This window comes from Procambarus clarkii, chromosome 41, assembly GCF_040958095.1.
Source record: "Procambarus clarkii isolate CNS0578487 chromosome 41, FALCON_Pclarkii_2.0, whole genome shotgun sequence".
Taxonomy (NCBI): domain Eukaryota; kingdom Metazoa; phylum Arthropoda; class Malacostraca; order Decapoda; family Cambaridae; genus Procambarus; species Procambarus clarkii.
The window spans coordinates 8,335,386-8,362,146 of NC_091190.1; the positions used below are offsets into that span (position 1 = coordinate 8,335,386).

General features: G+C 39.7%; 1 protein-coding gene across 5 annotated transcripts in view; it reads left to right on the forward strand.

Moving 5' to 3' along the window:
• LOC123761018 (sulfotransferase 1A1) overlaps positions 1-26,761 on the forward strand; it is a 286,372-nt gene that overhangs the window by 23,996 nt on the left and 235,615 nt on the right. For 2 of the 5 annotated variants that reach the window (XM_069339319.1, XM_069339320.1), the window contains exon 2: positions 312-442. The exons of the other annotated variants lie outside the window; for them this stretch is intronic. The gene's annotated coding sequence lies outside the window, so the exon portion shown is untranslated. The remainder of the gene's footprint in view (positions 1-311; positions 443-26,761) is intronic. 5 annotated transcript variants of the gene reach the window in all.

Genomic DNA, 26,761 nt, shown 5'->3' on the forward strand with positions numbered 1-26,761 from the left:
ACTATAGTGTGTGAGATTATAGTGTGTGAGGCTATAGTGTGTGAGACTATAGTGAGTGAGACTACAGTGTAATTACCTAAGTGTAGTTTCCTAAGTGTAGTTACAGGATGAGAGCTACGCTCGTGGTGTCCCGTCTTCCCAGCACTCGTTGTCATATAACGCTTTGAAACTACTGACGGTCTTGGCCTCCACCACCTTCTCACCTAACTTGTTCCAATCGTCTACCACTCTGTTTGCGAAAGTGAATTTTCTTATATTTCTTCGGCATCTGTGTTTAGCTAGTTTAAATCTATGACCTCTTGTTCTTAAAGTTCCAGGTCTGTCTTGAGATCTTCTTGAGGTTATCTTGAGATGATTTCGGGGCCTTAGTGTCCCCGCGGCCCGGTCCTCGACCTGGCCTTCACCCTCAGGAAGCAGCCCGTGACAGCTGACTAACACCCAGGTACCTATTTTACTGCTAGGTAACAGGAGCATAGGGTGAAAGGAAATCTGCCCATTGTTTCTCGCCGGCGCCTGGGATCGAATCCAGGCGAGAAACAATGGGAAGAGTTTTTTTCACCCTATGCCCCTGTTCCCTGGTCTCAGGAAATCTTACCTATCGATTTTATCAATTCCTGTTACTATTTTGTATGTAGTGATCATATCACCTCTTTTTCATCTGTCTTCTAGTTTAGGCATATTCAATGCCTCTAACCTCTCCTCGTAGCTCTTGCCCTTCAGTTCTGGGAGCCACTTAGTAGCATGTCTTTGCACCTTTTCCAGTTTGTTGATGTGCTTCTTAAGATATGGGCACCACACAACCGCTGCATATTCTAGCTTTGGCCTAACAAAAGTCGTAAACAATTTCTTTAGTATATCGCCATCCATGTATTTAAAAGCAATTCTGAAGTTAGAAAGCGTGGCATAGGCTCCTCGCACAATATTCTTTATGTGGTCCTCAGGTGATAGTTTTCTATCTAGAACCACCCCTAGATCTCTTTCTTTATCAGAATTCTTTAAAGATTTCTCACATAACATATAGGTTGTGTGAGGTCTATGTTCTCCTATTCCACATTCCATAACATGGGATTTATTAACATTAAATTCCAATTGCCCACTGGTGTTCCATATAATTATTTTGTCCAGGTCATCTTGAAGGGCATGGCAATCATCTAAGTTTCTTATCCTTCCTATTATCTTAGCATCATCAGTAAACATGTTCATATAATTCTGTATACCAACTGGTAGATAATTTATGTAGACAATAAACATCACTGGTGCAAGAACTGAACCCTGTGGTACTCCACTTGTGATATTTCTCCAGTCCGATACATTGCCTCTGATCACTGCCCTCATTTTTCTATCAGTCAGAAAATTTTTCATCCATGTTAGAAGCTTAGCTGTCACCCCTCCAATATTTTCCAATTTCCAGAACAACCTCTTATGTGGAACTTTGTCGAAAGCCAGTTTTAGGTCCAGATAAATGCAGTCAACCCAACCATCTCTTTCCTATAATATCTCTGTTGCTCGATCATAGAAACTGAGTAAATTCGATACACAGGATCTTCCAGATCGAAAACCATACTGTCTGTCTGATATTAACTAATTTCTCTCCAGGTGTTCTACCCATTTAGTTTTAATTATTTTTTCCAATATTTTGACTATTACACTTGTCAATGATACCGGTCTATAATTAAGGGGGTCTTCCCTCTTCCACTTTTGTAGATTGGAACTATGTTAGCCTTTTTCCACACATCAGCTACAACTCCTGTAAACAGGGATGCCTGAAAAATCAGTTGAAGATGAATGCTGAGCTCAGGTGCACATTCTCTCAGAACCCATGGTGAAACTCCATCTGGACCAACTGCTTTGTTCTTATTTAGCTCCTTGAGCATTTTTTCCACTTCGTCTCTAATTACCTCTATGTGTTCTATGTTGTTCTGTGGAATTCTTATTGTATCTGGTTCCCTGAAGATTTCATTTTGTACAAACACACTTTGGAACTTTTCGTTTAATGTTTCACACATTTCCTTTCCATTTTCCGTGAATCAATTTCCCCTTTTCAACCTCTGAATATTATCCTTTACCTGCAATTTGTTGTTTATGAATTTATAGAATAGACCTGGTTCTGTTTTACATTTGTCTGCAATCCCTTTTTCAACATTTCTGTCTGCCTCTCTCCTCACTGCTGTGTAGTTTTTTCTCATATCTTTGTATCGCTGGTATGTTTGGGGGTTTGGCCTCTTCCTGTATTGATTCCATTTTTGTGTCTTTTGGTCTCTTGCCCTCTCGCACTTTCTGTTGAACCAATCCTGTTTCCTAGTTCTGCATCTCTGTTTTGGTATAAATTTGTTTGTGCCTTTATCATATATTCCACAAAACTTGACATACATCTCATTCGATTCCTTGTCTAGCAACAAGTCTGTCCATTTATACTCACTAAAAAATTTTCTAAGGTTGCCATAATGTCCTCTCCTAAAGCCAGGTTTTTCAATTGCATCAACCTTCATATTTTCTTCCAGATTATAACGCATTGCATACTTTATTCCCAAAAAGACATGGTCACTTTTACCCAAGGGAGGAAGGTACTGAATGTCAAATATTTCTTCCTCCTTCCTGGTAAATATCAAATCTAGCATGGAGGGAATGTCCCCTTCCCTCATCCTCGTAGCTTGTTTAACATGTTGATACAAGAATGTTTCCAGGATGAGGTCTACAAATTTACAGGTCCAAAAATCTTCTGTTTTAGCTTCATATGCTTCCCAGTCTATGGATTTCAAGTTGAAGTCGCCGACTATCAACAGTCGTGAACTATCGTTATCCGCTCTCGCTATGATCTCTCTCATTATTGTTATAAGACCTTCTCGTTTACTATCTAGCTCCTCCTTTGACCATGTGCTGCTTAGCGGTGGACTATATGCATTTATGATCATTATTTTATCCTCCTCATGGCAGATCTCTAGTGCTATTATGTCAACTTCTTGTGGATTGGCAGTCACTATTTCGTTCACCTTTAGGTGTTCTTTCACCAGCACAGCAACGCCACCGAATTCCTAATTTTTCTGTCCCGTCTCCAAATTGAGTAGCCCCTTGGGAATATGACCTCATTTAAAATAACATTTTCAAGTTTTGTCTCCGTGAGTGCAACAATGTCTGGTGACTTCAGCTGTATTACATCACTTAACTCCAGTATCTTCGATCTTACTCCATCTATGTTGGTGTATGCAATCTTCAGGAACTTGTTCCCCCTCTTCTTATTTTTCACTCCCCCTCTCTCTAATGATTTTGTTGGTTTGCCTTTATGTACCACTTTACTTGTCTGCCTACCCCTATCACTTTGTAGAAAAAAGAATTGATTTCTTCTTCATTCCTGCTCTCATTTACACGTTTTGCCTCGGCGAGGTTCAGTTTCAGCTTCTCTCTATCTTCTTTTGAAAAATCTCGTCTTAACGACCACACTTTCCCATCCTCATCACTTTGTAATTTTCTAGCATTCCTTAGTACTTGTTCCATCTGTTTGGCACCATTTAGGGTGATCCTCAAAGGTCGATCTTTCCCTTTTACATATCTGCCTATTTTCCTATAGTCGCTCACATTATGGTTGTAAGACCTTCCACGAGGCCAACAATTTTATCTACTACTTTTGCTTCTTCTACAGCTCTTTCTGACCTAGATGTTATCTCCTATTCTTTGCAGCCAAAAGTGATCAGCGACTTACTCCGATCAACTGTGTTTTGCACCAGTCTTCGGGTTAGATGCCAATTCTTTTCTCACTTCCAGCCTAATGTTTGTTTTATCTTGGTTGCTGCAGTGTTTGACTTTCTTTACTGCTTCTTTTATTTTTTCCTTCTCCTTGGCTACTTGTGCATAGGTGAGTTGCATATCTTTCTTGCACTGTTCTATTACCCTGTGTAACTTCCTCCATCTGTGCTGACAAAAACTGTTTCTCCTGTTGAAATTCCTTACCTAACCTATTGTAGTCATTTATATTTAAATTTACTTTAACTTCTTCCAAAGCTATTTTTAAGAGTCTATTTTCTTCTTCCATGGCTTTGCAATTTGTTTCCAATTGATTCTTATCCTTGCACAAGTCTTGCACTAAACCCTCAAGACATACAACTTTGCTATTTAAATGGTCATTACTTTCTTTCAATTTACTAATTATTTCTACATCAGAAGTCACTATAGTATCTAATTGTGATACTATCTAAGTGTGTGAGACTATAGTGCGTGAGACAATAGTGTGTGAGATTAGAGTGTGTGAGACTACAGTGTTTGACACTATAGAGCGTGAGACAATAGTGTGTGAGACAACAGTGTGTGAGACTAAAGTGTGTGAGACTTCAGTGTGTGAGACTATAGTGTGTGAGACTACAGTCTGTGAGACTATAGTGTGTGAAACTACAGTGTGTCAAACTACAGAGTTTGAGATTATAGTGTTCGAGACTATATTGTGTGAGAATACAGTGTGTGAGACTATAGTGCGTGAGACAATAGTGTGTGAGACTGCAGTGTGTGAGACTAAAGTGTGTGAGACTACAGTGTGTGAGACTATAGTGTGTGAGACTATAGTGAGTGAGACTACAGTGTGAGAGACTATAGCGTGTGAGACTATAGTGTGTGAGACTATAGTGAGTGAGACTATAGTGTGAGAGACTATAGTGAGTGAGACTACAGTGTGTGAGACTATAGTGCATGAGACAATAGTGTGTGAGACTGCAGTGTGTGAGACTACAGTGTGTGAGACTATAGTGTGTGAGACTACAGTCTGTGAGACTATAGTGTGTGAAACTACAGAGTGTCAAACTACAGAGTTTGAGATTATAGTGTTCGAGGCTATATTGTGTGAGAATACAGTGTGTGAGAATATAATGTGTGAGACTATGGTGTGTGAGACTACAGTGTGTGAGAGTATAGTTTTTGAGACTATAGTGTGTGAGACTATAGTGTGTGTGACTACATTGTGTGAGACTTCAGTGTTTGAGACTATAGTGTATGAGACTACAGTGTGTGAGACTACAGTGTTTGAGACTATAGTGTATGAGACTACAGTGCGTGACCCTACAGTGTTCGAGACTACAGTGTGTGAGAGTACAGTGTGTGAGACGACAGTGTGTGTGAGAGTGCAGTTTTTGAGACTATAGTGTGTGAGACTAGAGAGTTTGACACTATAGTGTTCGAGATTATACTGTGTGAGACTATAGTGTGTGAGACTACCGTGTGTGAGACTATATGGTATGAAAGTACAGTGTGTGTGAGACAATAGTGTGTGAGACTACAGTGTTTGAGACAACAGTGTGAGACTATAGTGAGTGAGATTATAGTGTTTGAGACAACAGCGTGTGAGACTATATTGTTTGAGAGTACAGTGTGTGAGACTATAGTGTGATAGACTACAGTGCGTGAGACTACAGTGTGTGAGTACATTTTTTGACACTATAGTGTGTGAGACTACAGTGTTTGCGACAACAGTGTGTGAGACTACAGTGTATGAGACAATAGTGTGTGAGACTTGTTGGAAATTTCCAACACTAATACAATACTATTGTATTATAATAAATCAGTATTAAATATACTAATTATAGGAGTTACTAAAACTTACTAACAGTAATGTTCACATAAACTAACTATTATATCTACATATGGATACTGGAATTCTTACGAAACCAAGCACCAGTATTGCGTCAGATTATATCTAGTTAAACACATTTATAGCCAGTGTGTTAGAGAATTGAATGTGATTCTCTAAAATCATCAGTATTCCGTGTGATAATTATTTATGGATAACATAACTCCCAGATAATTCTAAATCGAGAGTTTTTAGTTACAATTGTTATCAAGTAAGAAATTTACCGTCACGCGGGAATGCCATGGAGAAAACTAAAATCTTCTCCATTTCTTGTTTACCGCCATAAGACGAGAAAGTAATAATATTTAAAGCCCTAGAATTACAACCCAGTCTTTATTAAAGTCTTTCAGCCACAATTGCGCGAAATAATATTATTCGTGATAAATAATTTCTGTGGTGAATGCGGGGACGCGGATTGGAGGAGGGGAGACGCCATTGTGTGTGTGGAGTGGTGAACTCGTGTTGCGGAATTGAGCAGCAAAGGTCGTGGCGTCAGAGTCTGAGACACGTGACGTTGGGATTATCAGCAAGAATTACACTGATACTCAACCCAGAATGAATAATTATTGTTCTACGTGATCTGCAGTGCTCGGTCAACTAATAATTCTTCGATATTCAAGTCAAGCTATCAACCACGTGTACGACATTGTGGAAGTTTGAGACTGAGACGCGATACTGGCAGGCTTCAGCAAATTTGCACCTTTCGATAAGTATATAGTTCTTTTTTGATGCATCATTAGAGATTGTATATGTCGTGGGCAGCCTGCCGTTATATCGAACGACTACAAAAAATCCAACGTTAGTACCGCACTAATTTTTTTTTTATATTTCATGAATATTGAGATTTAAGTAGCCTAGTTCAATGCTACGTAATATCCCTTAAATTACAGCTCGTATGTGAGGAGTCAACGAGCTGTTACCTACATTCGCGTTATTCACCTCTAAGAGCTTCTACTTGGAATTCCTGAGATCACAAGGACGAGGCGTGAATTATGTCATAGAAATCGTCTTAAAGCTAAGACTTTTTGTACACATTTAATTACTTCAATTTTTGCTATTTATTTCATGATTCTATCAAATTGAATACTCGTCATGAACACTGGAGATAATATGTGTTTATTTAGATGATTGCTTTCTAATGCTAATAATCTTTATAATTTCTACTGGTAATCTCCTATTGATTCTTTAACATTTTGGTCACAATATTATTTATCAAACAATGAACTGGTGCACGAATCCACACTAGTTCCTAGACGTATATGAAGTTCTAGCAATACCCCCCCCCCCCCAATGTAGGTGTTTGAGGCTTTGACTTGAGTTAATTAACCATACAGCCCATTAATTATTTAAGTGATTATGCTTTCTAATATTTATCCATAGACACTGGTTCTTCCTTGTGTTTCTAATGATCACTTTTTATTAGTTTCCCTCTTTTCTTAAAAGTGGGTGGTCCTTCGTAATTGATTTCATTAATTTAATAATTAAATAAATTGAGTCAAGCCCAGATATCCCACAATATGGTCCTTATCGAACCGGATAAACATAAATATAAATATATACATACTAATTAGTAATAACTAATCACCGTGTGAAGTAGTCTAGACTAACCCCATTAATTAATTGTGTCTACCGGCAGTGTAACACATAGGTTAGCCTAATTCACACCAAGTCATTGCTACTTATACCTCATGTATAAGGTAGCACTCGTGGGACACAGTCAATTACCCACAACACTTAGACCTATACCTCATACTGAAGTAAGAATCTTTAGGTCACCAGGAGCAACAGCTCATAACTTTTATAACAATTCCACACTAACACCTGCGTTAGAGTGGCCTCACCATCTAACCATTATTTATTTAGGTGGTAATGACATCCATCCTACTCGTCATCCAGCTGAGGTGATTAATCACCTTAAAACCATAATTTCTTCATTTAAACTCATCAGCAATTCGGTAGTATTCACATTAGTGGAAATCTCGCCAACTGAGTAATGATAATCGTTGGGCAGTAACACCGGAATATTACCAGAGGGCTACCAAATACATAAACTTCAGGCTGAAAAAACGAGTACGATTGGATGCCACTTATATCCAATTTACAGCCAGACCATACAGGCAAAACCTGGCAAGAGATGGTGTACACCTGTCAGGTGAGTCTAGGTCACATGTGGTTGACAAATTGATCAACACAATCAATTATCACAAACGGCTGTGGCTAGCAAGCCAAAATTAACTGTACATAATTGTTTTTCACTTGTGTGTGCAAGTGACACATTTATATAAACTATAAAATCCAAAAAACAAAACAAAAATACAGCACAACTATATATTCACATTACTGCACCACAATAATCTTTGCCAACCTTTATTAGGTAGGAATTTAGGCTGTGATTGTGCTGAATTTGGCACAAACGCAGACTAAATAAATTTGTAGTTTCTTAGGTAGAAATTCTCACGACTAGGCTTGAGCTAGTTAGTAGTACATATATTATTCATTTGTGCTGACCCTATCAAGGGTGGGATTAAACCTTAAGATAACTCTGATTAGAGTATATCCATATTATTTCCTCTTGTACTCATTATTTTGTGTGTATACATTTTGAGTGCTGCTGAATGATCACCATTACATCTAATGGTGATAAAGATGAGCTAGCCAGACGAAAGTTAATGGTGAAGTTCAAGCACTACTCAAAATAATTAGTTATTTCTTGTTAGGTAGGTAAATTAACCTCTGAAAGAGGTAGTGTAGTCTATTCAAATATATTAGGCTATTATTATTGATATTGAACTCCATTGAATGAGTCAATATCCCAGTTATCTCAGTAACAACTATTTACTGTCAAACCAGCCTTTACCTACCATAATGGAAACGGCTGAGAAAATGAAAAGGACCCTTATCGGTCTGAAAGGTCATTTGACCCGACAGATTACAAAATGTCAAAATCTGTCACAACAGTCACCTGTTGACTACTTTGAATTATAAGATTTACTTCAAGTTGCTGAAAGCAAATTCGCCCATATTAAGCAATATATGAATCTGTATTTGACAGAACTTCACTCAACTTCTATAGGTAATAGTGAACTTGAGGATGTTGTAAATGACTTAGCCCAGTATGAAGATGATATACAGGTTAAGCTTCAACCCTTTAAAAGGCAAATTGCTAAAAACAAATTAACAATAACTTCTACTGCACATACAGATCCTGATGTCAAATTACCTCAAATCAACATACCCACATTCTCTGGTAACGAGAATGAAAGTTGGGATGATTTCTGGAGTAAATTCGTGGATGCAGTAGACTCTAAAGTCAACATTCCTCAAACAACCAAATTCACTTATTTACAAGGCTTGTTACGAAATGAAGCCTTGAAAGTAATCTCTAATATAACACTGATCAGTGATGGTTACACCCTAGCTGTTCAATTGCTCAAAACCAACTACGATAACAAGGAGAGAACTATTACTGTCTTAGTTCAAAAATTGCTAGATTTACCATCTGCTAATAATACTACAGATTCTCTCCAAACTTTCAGGCTAGAGTTAGAATCTTTGCTCAAGGCCTTAAGCCTTAAAGTCCAAATTCAGACAGCTGAATGGATGACCAAAGTAGTTGTAAGGCGAAAATTGCCAAGAGAAACCTTAGATAAATTGTGTACTATGTACAATAAAACCTTTCTGACCTTGAAAGAAATTACAGAAGGTCTACATACCTTAGTCGAAAGACAAAGAGCCAACCAAGATGGGAAAGGTGTTTCAAACTTCTCTACTAACTCCCATCGTAACTCAGCTCATATTGACACTTCAGTCAAACCCAAAACGACATTAAATAAGTCTAATAAATTTAAACCTAGGACTGCTCCATCCACTGGAAAAGGGAGTGGTAATGTAGGTACTTATTCAGTATCTCCTTTTGGTGTAACCAATGACTTGTCTACTAAAGGGATAAAGTCAACCAGAGAGATAAGGTGTCTGTTCTGTAGTCAAGAACATGCCACCGACCAATGCACTGTTTATCCTAACTTTAATACCAGGATTAAACGGTTACAAGAAATACACAGGTGCACCAAGTGCATGGGCTCTCATGATCCCAGTAAATGTGTAGTGCAACTACGTTCATGCAGTAGATGCAACAAAGGTATACATCATTATGCCTTATGTAGAAAAACTTCTACCCAATCCATGACAACTGGGGAGAATTCCACAAATTCTACCACAGTACAATATTGCAAGGTACATCAAGAAATAAATGTACTTGCTACTGAGTCAGGCAATAATACCACTCTGCCTACAGCTCAACTTAGATTAATTAACAGGAAATCTAGAGTTAACACTAGAGGTCTTTTTGATCAAGGATCACAGAAAACCTTCATTACACAACAATTAGTCGAGCAGTTAAAATTAAAACCTGCCAAAAGTGTGAGATTGAATATTTCTGGTTTCTTGACTAATAGTGGACCTCGTGAATACCAAGTAGTTACGGTATTAGTGAGACTTGGATCTTCCACTAGTCCAATACAAGCGGTAGTAGTAGACAAACTTCCTACAGACCTGCAGGTCACAGGATTAGCTCGCACTGCGAAATATCTTAAACGAAACCGCATGAGGCTAGCAGATTACAAAATAAATTCTGACTGCCTCACTGATGTTGGAATACTTATAGGCGCTGACCATTATTATAAATTTATAACGGGATGCACCAGACAACACGGAATGAATTTGTTGTCATCTGCTGGAGGCAAGTTGCTTACTGGACCGGTGCTTTTCCAACAAAATCCAGCGTCAACCAACCAACAATCTAACAATACAATAGTGGCGTGACTAGGCTTGGAACAGTCACCCCTACATTTCAGAGAAATATCTGAAGATATTGAGTCTGATCCACCTGTACATCGTCTGTGGGATTTAGACACTTTAGGTATTATCCCTGAACAACCAAGCCCTGATGATATGTGGACTTACCAGCAATATCTGGATACAGTTGTCTATAAAGATAAACAATACTGGGTGAGACTACCATGGAAGTTGAATCATCCACAACTTCCAGTTAATTATTTCATGGCAGCCTCACAAGTACAGTCTCAATTAACACGACTGAAGAAGCAGCCAGACAAACTGAACATGTATCATCAACTAATCCAACAACAACTCAACAGTAAATTTATCGAGGTTGTTGATAATGATGACCGAAAAATAGGTCACTATTTACCGAATCACGCTGTGGTGAAAGATTCATTGACGACACCAATACGTATTGTCTTCAATTGTAGTGCTAAAGTGAAGCCAAACAGCGTGTCTTTGAATGAATGTCTCCAAACGGGACCTAGCCTAACACAAAGGCTACATGATGTGTTATTACGATTCCGTACTGGTATTTTTGCTTATACTGCTGATATCAGTAAAGCTTTCCTTAGAGTAGGTTTACAAGAGGAGGATCGTAATTACACCAAGTTTCTCTGGATTAAGGACCCACTGGATCCTAACAGTGATATCATAACTTATCGTTTTGCCTCAGTGCTATTCGACTTCCTCCCCGTTTCTACTTCAAGCAACATTAGATACACATTTGAGGAAGTCAAATAGCCCTTATAAGGCAGAAATCAGTGACAACTTGTATGTCGATAATTTCCAGGGAACTACAAATGATCATTCCAATTTGGTAGAAATCTACCATGAGGCTAACCGTGAGTTGTTAGGAGCCAATATGCCACTACAATCATGGGCCTCAAATAATAAATCATTAAACCAGATAATCGAGAAAGAGTTTCCAGGTTATCAGGTACCTAATCAATTAAAATTTCTGGGTGTGGAATGGAACACAAGTACTGACGAGATGAATGTCAAGTCAGTACAAACCGATAATTCATCCCTTACCATGAGAAAACTACTCTCGTATGTCAGTCAACCATTTGACCCTTTAGGCTTACTTAGTCCTATATTAATAAGGGGCAAACTCCTAATGCAGGAATGCTGGCAGAAACATATGGGATGGGATGATCCGTTGGCAATTGAGTTGCAAGATAAATGGCAGATACAACGGATTTCAATCTGTTAGGTGTTTTGAAATTTCCTCGTAATGCTTCAGGACAAAACTTGCCCACAAATTTGCACATTTTTCACTATGCCTCTGGCAAAGCGTATGGCGCTGTAGCCTACTTAGTGAATAGTGCAGAATCAATTTTGCTCACATCTAAAGCAAGAGTTGCTCCCATTAAGAAGAGATCTTTACCTCAAATGGAGTTAACTGCATTGCTGGTGGGAGTAAGATTGGCTCATTGCCTGACCGGGACACTTAATAATATCCACTTTGGCGAAATCGTCGTGTGGTCAGACAATGAGGCAGTCTTACAATGGGTAAGAAACAACAACAATAAAACTCCCTACATTAGTAATCGTGTTAGGGAAATTCATGAATTATCTGCTGGATATAAATTCAGACATGTTCCCACTAAGGACAATCCTGCAGATTACTTATCTCGAGGATTGACACTAAAACAACTTATCAAGTCTTCGATGTGGTTTAATGGACCTTCATGGCTTGTTAGTGGTCAGTGGCCCAAACAAAAGCCACAAGTCATAGTGACCAATATCACCACTCCCATGAAAGAACCAGAACCTCATCGAATCTTAGTTATTAATCCTCACAATTATTCTAACTTGAGTAAGTTATTAAGAGTGACAGCACATGTGTTTGACTTTCTTGCTAAGATAGGAATCAGACATAAGTTTCCCAATCCTATCCTCTACTGGATCAAACATGCACAGTAAGAGACATATGGAAGTGAATATGAAAATCTTCCAGATAAATTAACCAAGTCTCTAGGTATCTGGTATGATGCCAACACTCATAATATATTAAGGTGTGGAGGACGTTTGCTTCATGCCAAAATTGATCTGGATACAAAGAATCCAATCCTTCTACCACATCACCACATCATTACTATACTTCTAGTTTTACATCACCATCAATATGGTACTTTGCATGGTGGAGTGTTAGACACTCTCACCGACCTTAGACAAAAATATTGGCTTCCTCAAGGTCGTCAAACAGTCACATCAATTATTAAATTCTGTGTGATCTACAAAAGATACGATGCTAGAGTGTGTCCTTACCCAGGACCTCCACCACTCCCTGAAGAAAGAGTAGTTCATCTTCGTCCCTTTGAGACCACTGGTGTCGATTACACAGGAGCCTTGCTTCTCACTGGCAATCCAGATAAGATACCAGTGAAAGCTTTTATTTGCCTCTTCACGTGTGCTACCGCGAGGCGTACATCTAGAAGTGACTTCGGACATGAGTGCTGAAGCCTTCATCCAAGCTTTTCGCAGATTTGCAGCTCGCAGATCCTGTCCCAAACTAATGATATCGGACAATGGTTCAAATTTTGTAGCAGGAGAAGCCTGTCTGCGAGAGGTATGGAATCATCCAGAAGTGCAGTCAATCCTGCAGAGACGACAATGCCACAGGAAATTTATTGCTCCCAGAGCCCCCTGGCAAGGTGGGTTCTACGAACGTATGATCGGAACTGTCAAGAAGTGTTTAAGGAAAACCTTGCATCGACAGAAAATTAGTTACTCCGAACTCCAAACACTTGTCGTGGAAATCAAGGCACGAGACAACAATCGCCCATTAACATACCTATCAGATGATTTCTCACAGAGAGAACCTCTGAGTCCCCCACACTTAATACATGGAGGCCTGCTGAGCCCTCTAATACCTTTTGACAGAAGAGGACCCCGTCAACCCTTCACATGTAACCAGGAGTGACTTAGTAGAAAGTTACCAACATCTTTCTAGCGTAATTGAAAGGTAGAATGAGGTGTGGACTCGAGAGTACCTCACAGCTCTACGAGAGTACCGCTACGGAGCTTCGAGTCCCTATAATAAAGTACAACTTAAACCAGGAGACCTAGTATTGGTTGACAGTGATGGACCAAGGTCCGAGTGGCCCATAGGCAAAATTGTTGCTATCCACCCAGATCACCAAGGCATCCTGAGAGTAGTCAAGGTTTTATGCCGAGGCAACACTACCCTAAACACCTTAGAGAAGTTGGTACCTCTCGAATTAGCACAACGAGAGTGTTTACCAGAACCAGCTTCACCAACAGTTTCCGAGGACAACAATTCTGATCCACCGAGCAACCGCCCCACTAGAGCTACTGCTCAACAATGCAAACGGAAACTACAAGCCTATTATAGCTCCGACCAAGAGCAAATCCTTTCCCATCCAATTTAAGTAATCATGATGATACTGTGTTGTGATGTCAAGTAACAAATCGTTACAAGTCACAATGACCCAGAACATTCTCATCACAGTGGATTCTCAGTTACTTTAAATTGTATGATTCAATTCTTAATTTGTTGTATAGGCTATTAATAATAACATTATTTCGTCTAGAGTATCTGAGAGTTTACAAGACTTTAAGACTTAGTAACATAAACATTACATGTCATAGTGACACCAGTCCCAGAGTTTATTGTAGGCTTTATTAGTCATTAACTTTAGATGATTTCTAATAACATGTTCCATTCAACATGAAAATTTTGCAAGACTTAAGTTTCTTGTATGTCCTTGACAATTACGGGACATCCGTTATGTGTGTACTAACATACTAACATATTAACTTTAATACTAACTTCGGGATAGGTATGTCAGTACTCAACATTGCACTGCGACCCGAGAAATCTCCCCCCGGAGTTATGTTGGAAATTTCCAACACTAATACAATACTATTGTATTAAAATATACTAATTACAGGAGTTACTAAAACTTACTAACAGTAATGTTCACATAAACTAACTATTATATCTGCATATGGATACTGGAATTCTTACGAAACCAAGCACCAGTATTACGTCAGATTATATTTAGTTAAACACATTTATAGCCAGTGTGTTAGAGAATTGAATGTGATTCTCTAAAATCATCAGTATTCCGTGTGATAATTATTTATGGATAACATAACTCCCAGATAATTCTAAATCGAGAGTTTTTAGTTACAATTGTTATCAAGTAAGAAATTTATCGTCACGCGTGAATGCCATGGAGAAAACTTAAATCTTCTCCATTTCTTGTTTACCGCCATAAGACGAGAAAGTAATAATATTTAAAGCCCTAGAATTACAACCCAGTCTTTATTAAAGTCTTTCAGCCACAATTGCGCAAAATAATATTATTCGTGATAAATAATTTCTGTGGTGAATGCGGGAACGCGGGTTGGAGGAGGGGAGACGCCATTGTGTGTGTGGAGTGGTGAACTCGTGTTGCGGAATTGAGCAACAAAGGTCGTGGCGTCAGAGTCTGAGACACGTGACGTTGGGATTATCAGCAAGAATTACACTGATACTCAACCCAGAATGAATAATTATTGTTCTACGTGATCTGCAGTGCTCGGTCAACTAATAACGCGTCGATATTCAAGCCAAGCTATCAACCACGTGTACGACATTGTGGAAGTTTGAGACTGAGACGTGATACCTGCAGGCTTCAGCATAATTTGCACCTTTCGATAAGTATATAGTTCTTTTTTGATGCATCATTAGAGATTGTATATGTCGTGGGCAGCCTGTCGTTATATCGAATGACTACAAAAAATCCAACGTTAGTACCGCACTAATTTTTATTTTATATTTCATGAATATTGAGATATAAGTAGCCTAGTTCAATGCTACATAATATCCCTTAAATTACAGCTCGTATGTGAAGAGTCAACGAGCTGTTACCTACATTCGCGTTATTCACCTCTAAGAGCTTCTACTTGGAATTCTTGAGATCACGAGGACGAGGCATGAATGATGTCATAGAAATCGTCTTAAAGCTAAGACTTTTTGTACACATTTAATTACTCCAATTTTTGCTATTTGTTTCATGATTCTATCAAATTGAATACTCGTCATGAACACTGGAGATAATATGTGTTTATTTAGATGATTGCTTTCTAATGCTAATAATCTTTATAATTTCTACTGGTAATCTCCTATTGATTCTTTAATATTTTGGTCACAACATTATTTATCAAACAATGAACTGGTGCACGAACCACACTAGTTCCTAGACGTATATGAAGTTCTAGCAATACCCCCCAAATGTAGGCGTTTGAGGCTTTGACTTGAGTTAATTAACCATACAGCCCATTAATTATTTAAGTGATTATGCTTTCTAATATTTATCCATAGACACTGGTTCTTCCTTGTGTTTCTAATGATCACTTTTTATTAGTTTCCCTCTTTTCTTAAAAGTGGGTGGTCCTTCGTAATGATTTCATTAATTTAATAATTAAATAAATTGAGTCAAGCCCAGATATCCCACAAGACTATAATGTGTGAGATTATAATGTGTGAGACTACAGTGTGTGAGACTTTAGTGATGAAACTACAGTGTGTGCGACTACAGTGTGTATGAGTACAGTTAATGAGACTATAGTGTGAGACTATAGTGAGTGAGACTACAGTGTGTGTGAGCTACAGTTTTTGAGACTACAGTGTGTGATACTACAGTGTGTGAGAATACAGTGGGCGAGACTACAGTGTGCAAGACTATAGTGTGTGAGACTATAGTGTGTGAGACTGTAGTGTGTGAGACTACAGTGTGTGTGTGTGAGACTGAAGTGTGCTCGAATTCAGAGTGTGAGACTTTCGTGTGAGAGAGTACAGTGTCTGAGAAAATAGTGTGTGAGATTATAGTATGGGAGACAATAGTGTGTGAGACTACAGTGTCTGAGACTACATTGTGGGAGACTTCACTGTTTGAGACAACAGTGTGTGAGACTTTTGTGTGTGAGACTATAGTGTGTAAGACAATAGTGTTTGAGACTATAGTGTGTGAGACAACAGTGTGTGAGACTCTAGTGTGAGAGATTACAGAGTGTGAGACTACAGTGTTTGAGACTACAGTATTTGAGACTATAGTGTGTGAGACTATAGTGTGCGAGACAACAGTGTGTGAGACTACCGTGTTTTGAGACCACATTGTGTGAGACTATAGTGTGAGAGACTATAGTGTGCCAGACTAAAGTGTGTGAGACTACAGTGTGTAAGAATCTAGTATGTGAGAGTACATTGTGTGAGACTACAATGTTTGAGACTATAGTGTGTGAGACTATAGTGTGTGAGACTAGAGTGTGTGAGACTATAGTGTGTGAGACAACAGTGTGTGAGAAAAATACTACAGTGCTTGAGACAACAGTGTGTGAGACTACAATGTGTGAGACTATAGTGTCTAAGATTACAATGTGAGAGACTAGTGTTTGAGACTATAGTGTGTGACACTTTAGTGTGCGAGACAACAGTGTGTGAGACTACATTGTGTGACACTACAGTGTTTGAGACTACAATGTGTGAGACTACAGTGTGTGAGATTACAGTGTGTGAGACTATAGTGCGTGAGACTATAGTTTGTGAGACTATAGTGTGTTTGAGACTACAGTGTGTTTGAGACTAGTGTGTGAGACTATAGTGAGAGATACTTCAGTGTGTGAGACTATAGTGCGTGAGACAATAGGGTGTAAGACTGAAGTGTGTAAGTCTACAGTGTGTGAGACTATAGTGTGTGAGACAATAGTGAGTGAGACTACAGTGTGTGAGACTACAGTGTGTGAGACTATAGTGTGTGAGATTATAGTGTGGTAGACTATAGTGAGCAAGACTACAATGTGTGAGACTGCAGTGTGTGAGACTATAGTGTGTGAGACTACATTGTGTGAGACTATAGTGTGTGAGACTACAGTCAGTGAGACTATAGTGTGTGGAACTACAGTGTGTGAAACTACAGAGTTTGAGACTATAGTGTATGAGATTACAGTGTCTGACCCTACAGTGTTTGAGACTACAGTGTGTGAGAGTACAGTGTGTGTGACTACATTATGAGTTAGAGTACAGTTTTTGAGACTATAGTGAGAGAGACTACAGAGTTTGAGACTACAGCGTATGAGACTATAGTGTGTGAGACTATAGTGTGCGAGACAACAGTGTGTGAGACTATAGAGTGAGAGACTACAGAGTGTGAGACTGTAGTGTTTGAGACTACAGTGTTTGTGACTATAGTGTGAGAGACTATAGTGTGCGAGACAACAGTGTGTGAGACTGCAGTGTGTGAGACTACAGGGTTTGAGACTACAGTGTTTGAAACTATAGTGTGTGAGACTATAGTGTGCGAGACAACAGTGTGTGAGACTTCAGTGTGTAAGACTCTAGTGTGTGAGACAATATTGTGTGAGACTATAGTGTGTGAGACTATATTGTGTGAGACTATAGTGTGTGAGACTATAGTGTGAGAGACTACAGTGCATGAGACTACAGTGTGTGAGTACATTTTTTGACACTATAGTGTGTGAGACTACAGAGTTTGCAACGACAGTGTGTGAGACTACAGTGTGTGAGACTATAGTGATGAGACTATAGTGTTCGAGACTATAGTGTGTGCGACTACAGTGTGCAAGAGTATAGTTTTTGAAACTATAGTGTGTGAGACTATAGTGAGGGAGACTACAGTGTGTGAGCCTACAGTGTTTGAAACTACAGTGTGTGAGACTACAGTGTGTAAGTCTATAGTGTGTGAGCCTACAGTGTGTGATACTAAGTGTGTGTGTGAAACTAGTGTGATAGAGTACAGTGTGTGAGACTCTAGTGTGTGTGAGAGTACAGTGTGTGAGACTATAGTGTGTGAGAGTACAGTGTGTGAGACTATAGTATGTGAGACAATCGTGTGTGAGACTACAGTGTCTGAGACTTCAGTGTGTGACACTACATGGTTTGAGACAACAGTGTGTGAGACTATTGTGTGTGAGACAATAGTGTTTGAGACTATAGTGTGAGAAAACAGTGTGTGAGACTCTAGTGAGTGAGAGTACAGTGTGTGAGCCTATAGTGTGAGAAATTACAGTGTGTCAGACTACAGTGTTTGAGACTATAGGGTGTGAGACTATAGTGTGCGAGGTAACAGTGTGTAAGACTACAGTGTGTGAGACTACAGTGTTTGAGACTACATTGTGTGAGACTATAGTAAGAGAAACTATAGTGTTTGAGAGTATAGTGTGAGAAATTACAGTGTGTGAGACTACAGTGTTTGAGACTATAGTATGTGACACTATAGTGTGCGAGACAACAGAGTTTGAGACTACAGAGTGTGAGACTACAGTGTTTGAGACTACAGTGTGTGAGACTATAGTGTGTGAGACTATATTGCGTGAGACTATAGTACATAAGAGAATAGTGTGTGAGACTATAGTGTGTGAGACTACAGTGTGTGTGACTATAGTGTGAGAGACAATAGTGTGTGAGACTGCAGTGTGTAAGACTATAGTGTGTGAGAATATAGTGTGTGAGCCTATAGTGAGTGAGACTACAGTGTGTGAGACTATAGTGTGTGAGACAATACTGAGAGAGACTATAGTGTGTGAGACTAGAGTGAGTGAGACTATAGTGTATGAAACTAAAGTGTGTGAAACTACAGAGGTTGAGACTATAGTGATTGAGACTATATTGTGTGAGACTACAGCGTGTAAGACTACAGTGTGTGAGACTACAGTGTTTGAGACTACAGTGTTTGAGACTACAGTGTGTGAGACTATAGTGTGTGAGAGTACAGTCTGTGAGACTATAGTGCGTGAGACTATAGTGTGTGAGACCTTAGTGTGTGAGACTATAGTGTGTGAGACTATAGTGAGTGAGACTACAGCGTGTGTGAGTACAGTGTGAGACTATAGTGAGTGAGACTATAGTGTGTGAGACCTTAGTGTGTGAGACTATTGAGTGTGAGACAATAGTGTTTGAGACTATAGTGTGAGAACACAGTGTGTGAGACTCTAGTGAGTGAGAGTACAGTGTGTGAGCCTATAGTGTGTGAGACTATAGTGTGCGAGACAACAGTGTGTGAGACACCAATGTGTGAGACAACAGTGTTTGAGACTACATTGTGTGAGACTATAGTGTTAGAGACTGTAGTGTGCGAGACTATAGTGTGAGAGATTACAGTGTGTGAGACTACAGTATTTGAGACTATAGTGTGTGAGACTATAGTGTGCTAGACAACAGTGTGTAAGACTACAGTGTGTGAGACTACAGTGTTTGAGACCACATTGTGTGAGACTATAGTGTGAGAGACTATAGTGTGTGAGAGTATAGTGTGAGAGATTACAGTGTGTGAGACTACAGTGTTTGAGACTATAGTGTGTGACACTATAGTGTGCGAGACAACAGAGTATGAGACTACAGTGTGTGAGACTACAGTGTTTGAGACTACAGTGTTTGAGACTATAGTGTGTGAGACTATAGTGTGTGAGACTATAGTGAGTGAGACTACAGTGTGTGTGACAATAGTGTGAGAGACAATAGTGTGTGAGACTGCAGTCTGTAAGACTATAGTGTGTGAGCCTATAGTGACTGAGAATACAGTGTGTGAGAGTATAGTGTGTGAGACAATAGTGTGAGAGACAATAGTGTGTGAGACTGCAGTGTGTAAGACTATAGTGTGTGAGACTATAGTGCGTAAGAGAATAGTGTGTGAGACTATAGTGTGTGAGACTACAGTGTGTGTGACAATAGTGTGAGAGACAATAGTGTGTGAGACTGCAGTGTGTAAGACTATAGTGTGTGAGACTATAGTGTGTGAGCCTATAGTGAGTGAGAATACAGTGTGTGAGACTATAGTGTGTGAGACAATACTGAGAGAGACTATAGTGTGTGAGACTAGAGTGAGTGAGACTATAGTGTATGAAACTACAGTGTGTGAAACTACAGAGTTTGAGACTATAGTGATTGAGACTATATTGTGTGAGACTACAGCGTGTAAGACTACAGTGTGTGAGACTACAGTGTTTGAGACTACAGTGTTTGAGACTACAGTGTGTGAGACTATAGTGTGTGAGAGTACAGTCTGTGAGACTATAGTGCGTGAGACTATAGTGTGTGAGACCTTAGTGTTTGAGACTATAGTGTGTGAGACTATAGTGAGTGAGACTACAGCGTGTGTGAGTACAGTGTGAGACTATAGTGCGTGAGACTATAGTGTGTGAGACCTTAGTGTGTTAGACTATTGAGTGTGAGACAATAGTGTTTGAGACTATAGTGTGAGAACACAGTGTGTGAGACTATAGTGAGTGAGACTACAGTGTGAGTGACAATAGTGTGAGAGACAATAGTGTGTGAGACTGCAGTCTGTAAGACTATAGTGTGTGAGCCTATAGTGACTGAGACTACAGTGTGTGAGACTATAGTGTGACAGAATACAGTGGGCGAAACTAAGTGTGTGAGACTTCAGTGTGTAAGACTCTAGTGTGTGAGACTATATTGTGTGAGACTATAGTGTGTGAGACTATAGTGTGTGAGACTATAGTGTGTGAGACTATAGTGTGAGAGACTACAGTGCATGAGACTACAGTGTGTGAGTACATTTTTTGACACTATAGTGTGTGAGACTACAGAGTTTGCAACGACAGTGTGTGAGACTACAGTGTGTGAGACTATAGTGATGAGACTATAGAGTTCGAGACTATAGTCTGTGCGACTACAGTGTGCAAGAGTATAGTTTTTGAAACTATAGTGTGTGAGACTATAGTGAGGGAGACTACAGTGTGTGAGCCTACAGTGTTTGAAACTACAGTGTGTGAGACTACAGTGTGTAAGTCTATAGTGTGTGAGCCTACAGTGTGTGATACTAAGTGTGTGTGTGAAACTAGTGTGATAGAGTACAGTGTGTGAGACTCTAGTGTGTGTGAGAGTACAGTGTGTGAGACTATAGTGTGTGAGAGTACAGTGTGTGAGACTATAGTATGTGAGACAATCGTGTGTGAGACTACAGTGTCTGAGACTTCAGTGTGTGACACTACATGGTTTGAGACAACAGTGTGTGAGACTATTGTGTGTGAGACAATAGTGATTGAGACTATAGTGTGAGAAAACAGTGTGTGAGACTCTAGTGAGTGAGAGTACAGTGTGTGAGCCTATAGTGTGAGAAATTACAGTGTGTGAGACTACAGTGTTTGAGACTATAGTGTTTGAGACTATAGGGTGTGAGACTATAGTGTGCGAGGTAACAGTATGTAAGACTACAGTGTATGAGACTACAGTGTTTGAGACTACATTGTGTGAGACTATAGTAAGAGAAACTATAGTGTGTGAGAGTATAGTGTGAGAAATTACAGTGTGTGAGACTACAGTGTTTGAGACTATAGTATGTGACACTATAGTGTGCGAGACAACAGAGTTTGAGACTACAGAGTGTGAGACTACAGTGTTTGAGACTACAGTGTGTGAGACTATAGTGTGTGAGACTATATTGCGTGAGACTACAGTGTGAGACTATAGTGCATAAGAGAATAGTGTGTGAGACTATAGTGTGTGAGACTACAGTGTGTGTGACTATAGTGTGAGAGACAATAGTGTGTGAGACTGCAGTGTGTAAGACTATAGTGTGTGAGAATATAGTGTGTGAGCCTATAGTGAGTGAGACTACAGTGTGTGAGACTATTGTGTGTGAGACAATACTGAGAGAGACTACAGTGTGTGAGACTAGAGTGAGTAAGACTATAGTGTATGAAACTACAGTGTGTGAAACTACAGAGTTTCAGACTATAGTGATTGAGAATATATTGTGTGAGACTACAGTGTTTGCGACTACAGTGTGTGAGACTATAGTGTGTGAGAGTACAGTCTGTGAGACTATAGTGCGTGAGACTATAGTGTGTGAGACCTTAGTGTGTGAGACTATAGTGTGTGAGACTATAGTGAGTGAGACTACAGCGTGTGTGAGTACAGTGTGAGACTATACTGCGTGAGACTATAGTGTGTGAGACCTTAGTGTGTGAGACTATTGAGTGTGAGACATTAGTGTTTGAGACTATAGTGTGAGAACACAGTGTGTGAGACTCTAGTGAGTGAGAGTACAGTGTGTGAGCCTGTAGTGTGTGAGACTATAGTGTGCAAGACAACAGTGTGTGAGACACCAATGTGTGAGACAACAGTGTTTGAGACTACATTGTGTGAGACTATAGTGTTAGAGACTGTAGTGTGCGAGACTATAGTGTGAGAGATTACAGTGTGTGAGACTACAGTATTTGAGACTATAGTGTGTGAGACTATAGTGTGCTAGACAACAGTGTGTAAGACTACAGTGTGTGAGACTACAGTGTTTGAGACTACATTCTGTGAGACTATAGTGTGAGAGACTATAGTGTGTGAGAGTATAGTGTGAGAGATTACAGTGTGTGAGACTACAGTGTTTGAGACTATAGTGTGTGACACTATAGTGTGCGAGACAACAGAGTATGAGACTACAGTGTGTGAGACTACAGTGTTTGAGACTACAGTGTTTGAGACTATAGTGTGTGAGACTATAGTGTGTGAGACTATAGTGAGTGAGACTACAGTGTGTGTGACAATAGTGTGAGATACAATAGTGTGTGAGACTGCAGGCTGTAAGACTATAGTGTGTGAGCCTATAGTGACTGAGAATACAGTGTGTGAGAGTATAGTGTGTGAGACAATAGTGTGAGAGACAATAGTGTGTGAGACTGCAGTGTGTAAGACTATAGTGTGTGAGACTATAGTGCGTAAGAGAATAGTGTGTGAGACTATAGTGTGTGAGACTACAGTGTGTGTGCCAATAGTGTGAGAGACAATAGTGTGTGAGACTGCAGTGTGTAAGACTATAGTGTGTGAGACTATAGTGTGTGAGCCTATAGTGAGTGAGAATACAGTGTGTGAGACTATAGTGTGTGAGACAATACTGAGAGAGACTATAGTATGAAACTACAGTGTGTGAAACTACAGAGTTTGAGATTATAGTGATTGAGACTATATTGTGTGAGACTACAGCGTGTAAGACTACAGTGTGTGAGACTAAAGTGTTTGAGACCACAGTGTTTGAGACTACAGTGTGTGAGACTACAGTGTGTGAGAGTACAAGGTGTGAGACTATAGTGCGTGAGACTATAGTGTGTGAGACCTTAGTGTGTGAGACTATAGTGTGTGAGACTATAGTGAGTGAGACTACAGTGTGTGTGAGACTGCAGTGTGTGAGACTATAGTGTGTGAGACTATAGTAAATGAGACTATAGTGAGTGAGACTACAGTGTGTGAGACTATAGTGTGTGAGACTACAGTCAGTGAGACTATAGTGTGTGCAACTACAGTGTGTGAAACTACAGAGTTTGAGACTATAGTGTATGAGATTACAGTGTCTGACCTTACAGTGTTTGAGACTACAGTGTGTGAGAGTACAGTGTGTGTGACTACAGTATGTGTTTGAGTACAGTTTTTGAGACTATAGTGAGAGAGACTACAGAGTTTGAGACTACAGTGTATGAGACTATAGTGTGTGAGACTATAGTGTGCGAGACAACAGTGTGTGAGACTATAGAGTGAGAGACTACAGAGTGTGAGACTATAGTGTTTGAGACTACAGTGTTTGAGACTATAGTGTGAGAGACTATAGTGTGCAAGACAACAGTGTGTGAGACTGCAGTGCATGAGACTACAGGGTTTGAGATTACAGTGTTTGAAACTATAGTGTGTGAGACTATAGTGTGCGAGACAACAGTGTGTGAGACTACAGTGTGTGAGACTACAGTGTGTAAGACTCTAGTGTGTGAGTCTATATTGAATGAGACTAGAGACAACAGTGCGTGAGAGTACAGTGTGTGAGTACATTTTTTGACACTATAGCGTGTGAGACTACAGAGTTTGCAACAACAGTGTGTGAGACTACAGTGTGTGAGACTATAGTGATAAGACTATAGTGTTCGAGACTATAGTGTGTGAAACTACAATGTTTTCGACAATAGTGTGTTAGACTATAATGTGTGAGACTTTAGTGTGTGAGACTATAGTGATGAGACTAGAGTGTGCGACTACAGTGTGAAAGAGTATAGTTTTTGAGACTATAGTGTGTGAGACTATAGTGAATGAGACTACAGTGTGTGAGCCTACAGTGTTTAAAACTACAGTGTGTGAGACTACAGTGTGTAAGTCTATAGTGTGTGAGACTACAGTGTGTGATACTAAGTGTGTGTGTGAGACTAGTGTGATAGAGTACAGTGTGTGAGACTCTAGTGTGTGTGAAAGTACAGTGTGTGAGACTATAGTGTGTGAGAGTACAGTGTGTGAGACTATAGTATGTGAGACAATCGTGTGTGAGTTTACAGTGTCTGAGACTACTGTGAGTGAGACAATAGTGTTTGAGACTATAGTGTGAGAAAACAGTGTGTGAGACTCTTGTGAGTGAGAGTACAGTGTGTGAGCCTATAGTGTGTGAGACTATAGTGTGCGAGACAACAGTGTGTGAGACTACAATGTGTGAGACAACAGTGTTTGAGACTACATTGTGTGAGACTATAGTGTTAGAGACTGTAGTGTGCGAGACTATAGTGTGAGAGATTACAGTGTGTGAGACTACAGTATTTGAGACTATAGTGTGTGAAACTATAGTGTGCTGGACAACAGTGTGTAAGACTACAGTGTGTGAGACTACAGTGTTTGAGACTACATTGTGTGAGACTATAGTGTGAGAGACTATAGTGTGTGAGAGTATAGTGTGAGAGACTACTGTGTGAGAGATTACAGTGTGTGAGACTACAGTGTTTGAGACTACAGTATTTGAGACTATAGGGTGTGAGACTGTAGTGTGCGAGACAACAGTGTGTGAGACTACAATGTGTGAGACAACAGTGTTTGACACTACATTGTGTGAGACTATAGTGTTAGAGACTATAGTGTAAGAGAGTATAGTGTGCGAGACTATAGTGTGAGAGATTACAGTGTGTGAGACTACAGTGTTTGAGACTAAAGGGTTTGAGACTATAGTGTGTGAGACTATAGTGTGCGAGACAACAGTGTGTAAAAGACCAGTGTGTGAGACTATAGTGTTTGAGACTACATTGTGTGAGACTATAGTGTGAGAGACTATAGTGTGTGAGAGTATAGTGTGAGAGATTACAGTGTGTGAGACTACAGTGTTTGAGACTATAGTGTGTGATACTATAGTGTGCGAGACAACAGAGTTTGAAACTACAGTGTGAGAGACTACAGTGTTTGAGACTACAGTGTTTGAGACTACAGTGTGTGAGACTACAGTGTGTGAGACTATATTGTGTGAGACTATAGTGTTTGAAACTATTGTGTGTGAGACTATAGTGTGTGAGACTATAGTGTGAGACTATAGTAAGTGAGACTACAGTGTGAGACTATAGTGCATAAGAGAATAATGTGTGTGACTACAGTGTGTGAGATTACAGTTTTTGAGACTAAAGTGTGTGAGGTTATAGTGTGTGAGACTATAGTGTGTGTGACTACAGTGTGTGAGACTACATTGTGTGAGACTATAGTGTGAGAGACTATAGTGTGCGAGACTAAAGTGTGTGAGACTACAGTGTGTAAGAATCTTGTGTGCGAGAGTACAATGTGTGAGACTGCAGTGTTTGAGACTACAGTCCAAGAGATTATAGTGTGTGAGACTATAGTCTGTGAGACTACAGTGTGTGAGACTACAGTGTGTGAGACTATAGTGTGTGAGCATATAGTGAGACTACAGTGTGTGAGACTATAGTGTGTGAGACAATACTGAGAGAGACTATAGTGTGTGAGACTACAGTGAGTGAGACTATAGTGTGTGAAACTACAGTGTGTGAAACTACAGAGTTTGAGACTATAGTGATTGAGACTATATTGTGTGAGACTACAGCGTATAAGACTACAGTGTGTGAGACTACAGTGTTTGAGTCTACAGTGTTTGAGACTACAGTGTGTGAGACTACAGTGTGTGAGAGTACAGTGTGTGAGACTATAGTGCGTGAGACTATAGTGTGTGAGACCTTAATGTGTGAGACTATAGTGTGTGAGACTATAGTGTGTGAGACTATAGTGAGTGAGACTACAGTGTGTGTGAGACTATAGTGCGTGAGGGAATAGTGTGTGAGACAATAGTGTGTGAGACTGCAGTGTGTGAGACTATAGTGTGCGAGACTATAGTAAATGAGACTATAGTGAGTGAGACTACAGTGTGTGAGACTATATTGCGTGAGACTATAGTGTGTGAGGCTATAGTGAGTGAGACTACAGTGAGTGAGACTACAGTGTGTGAGACTATAGTGCGTGAGACAATAGTGTGTGAGACTGCAGTGTGTGAGACAACAGTGTGTGCGATTATAGTGTGTGAGACT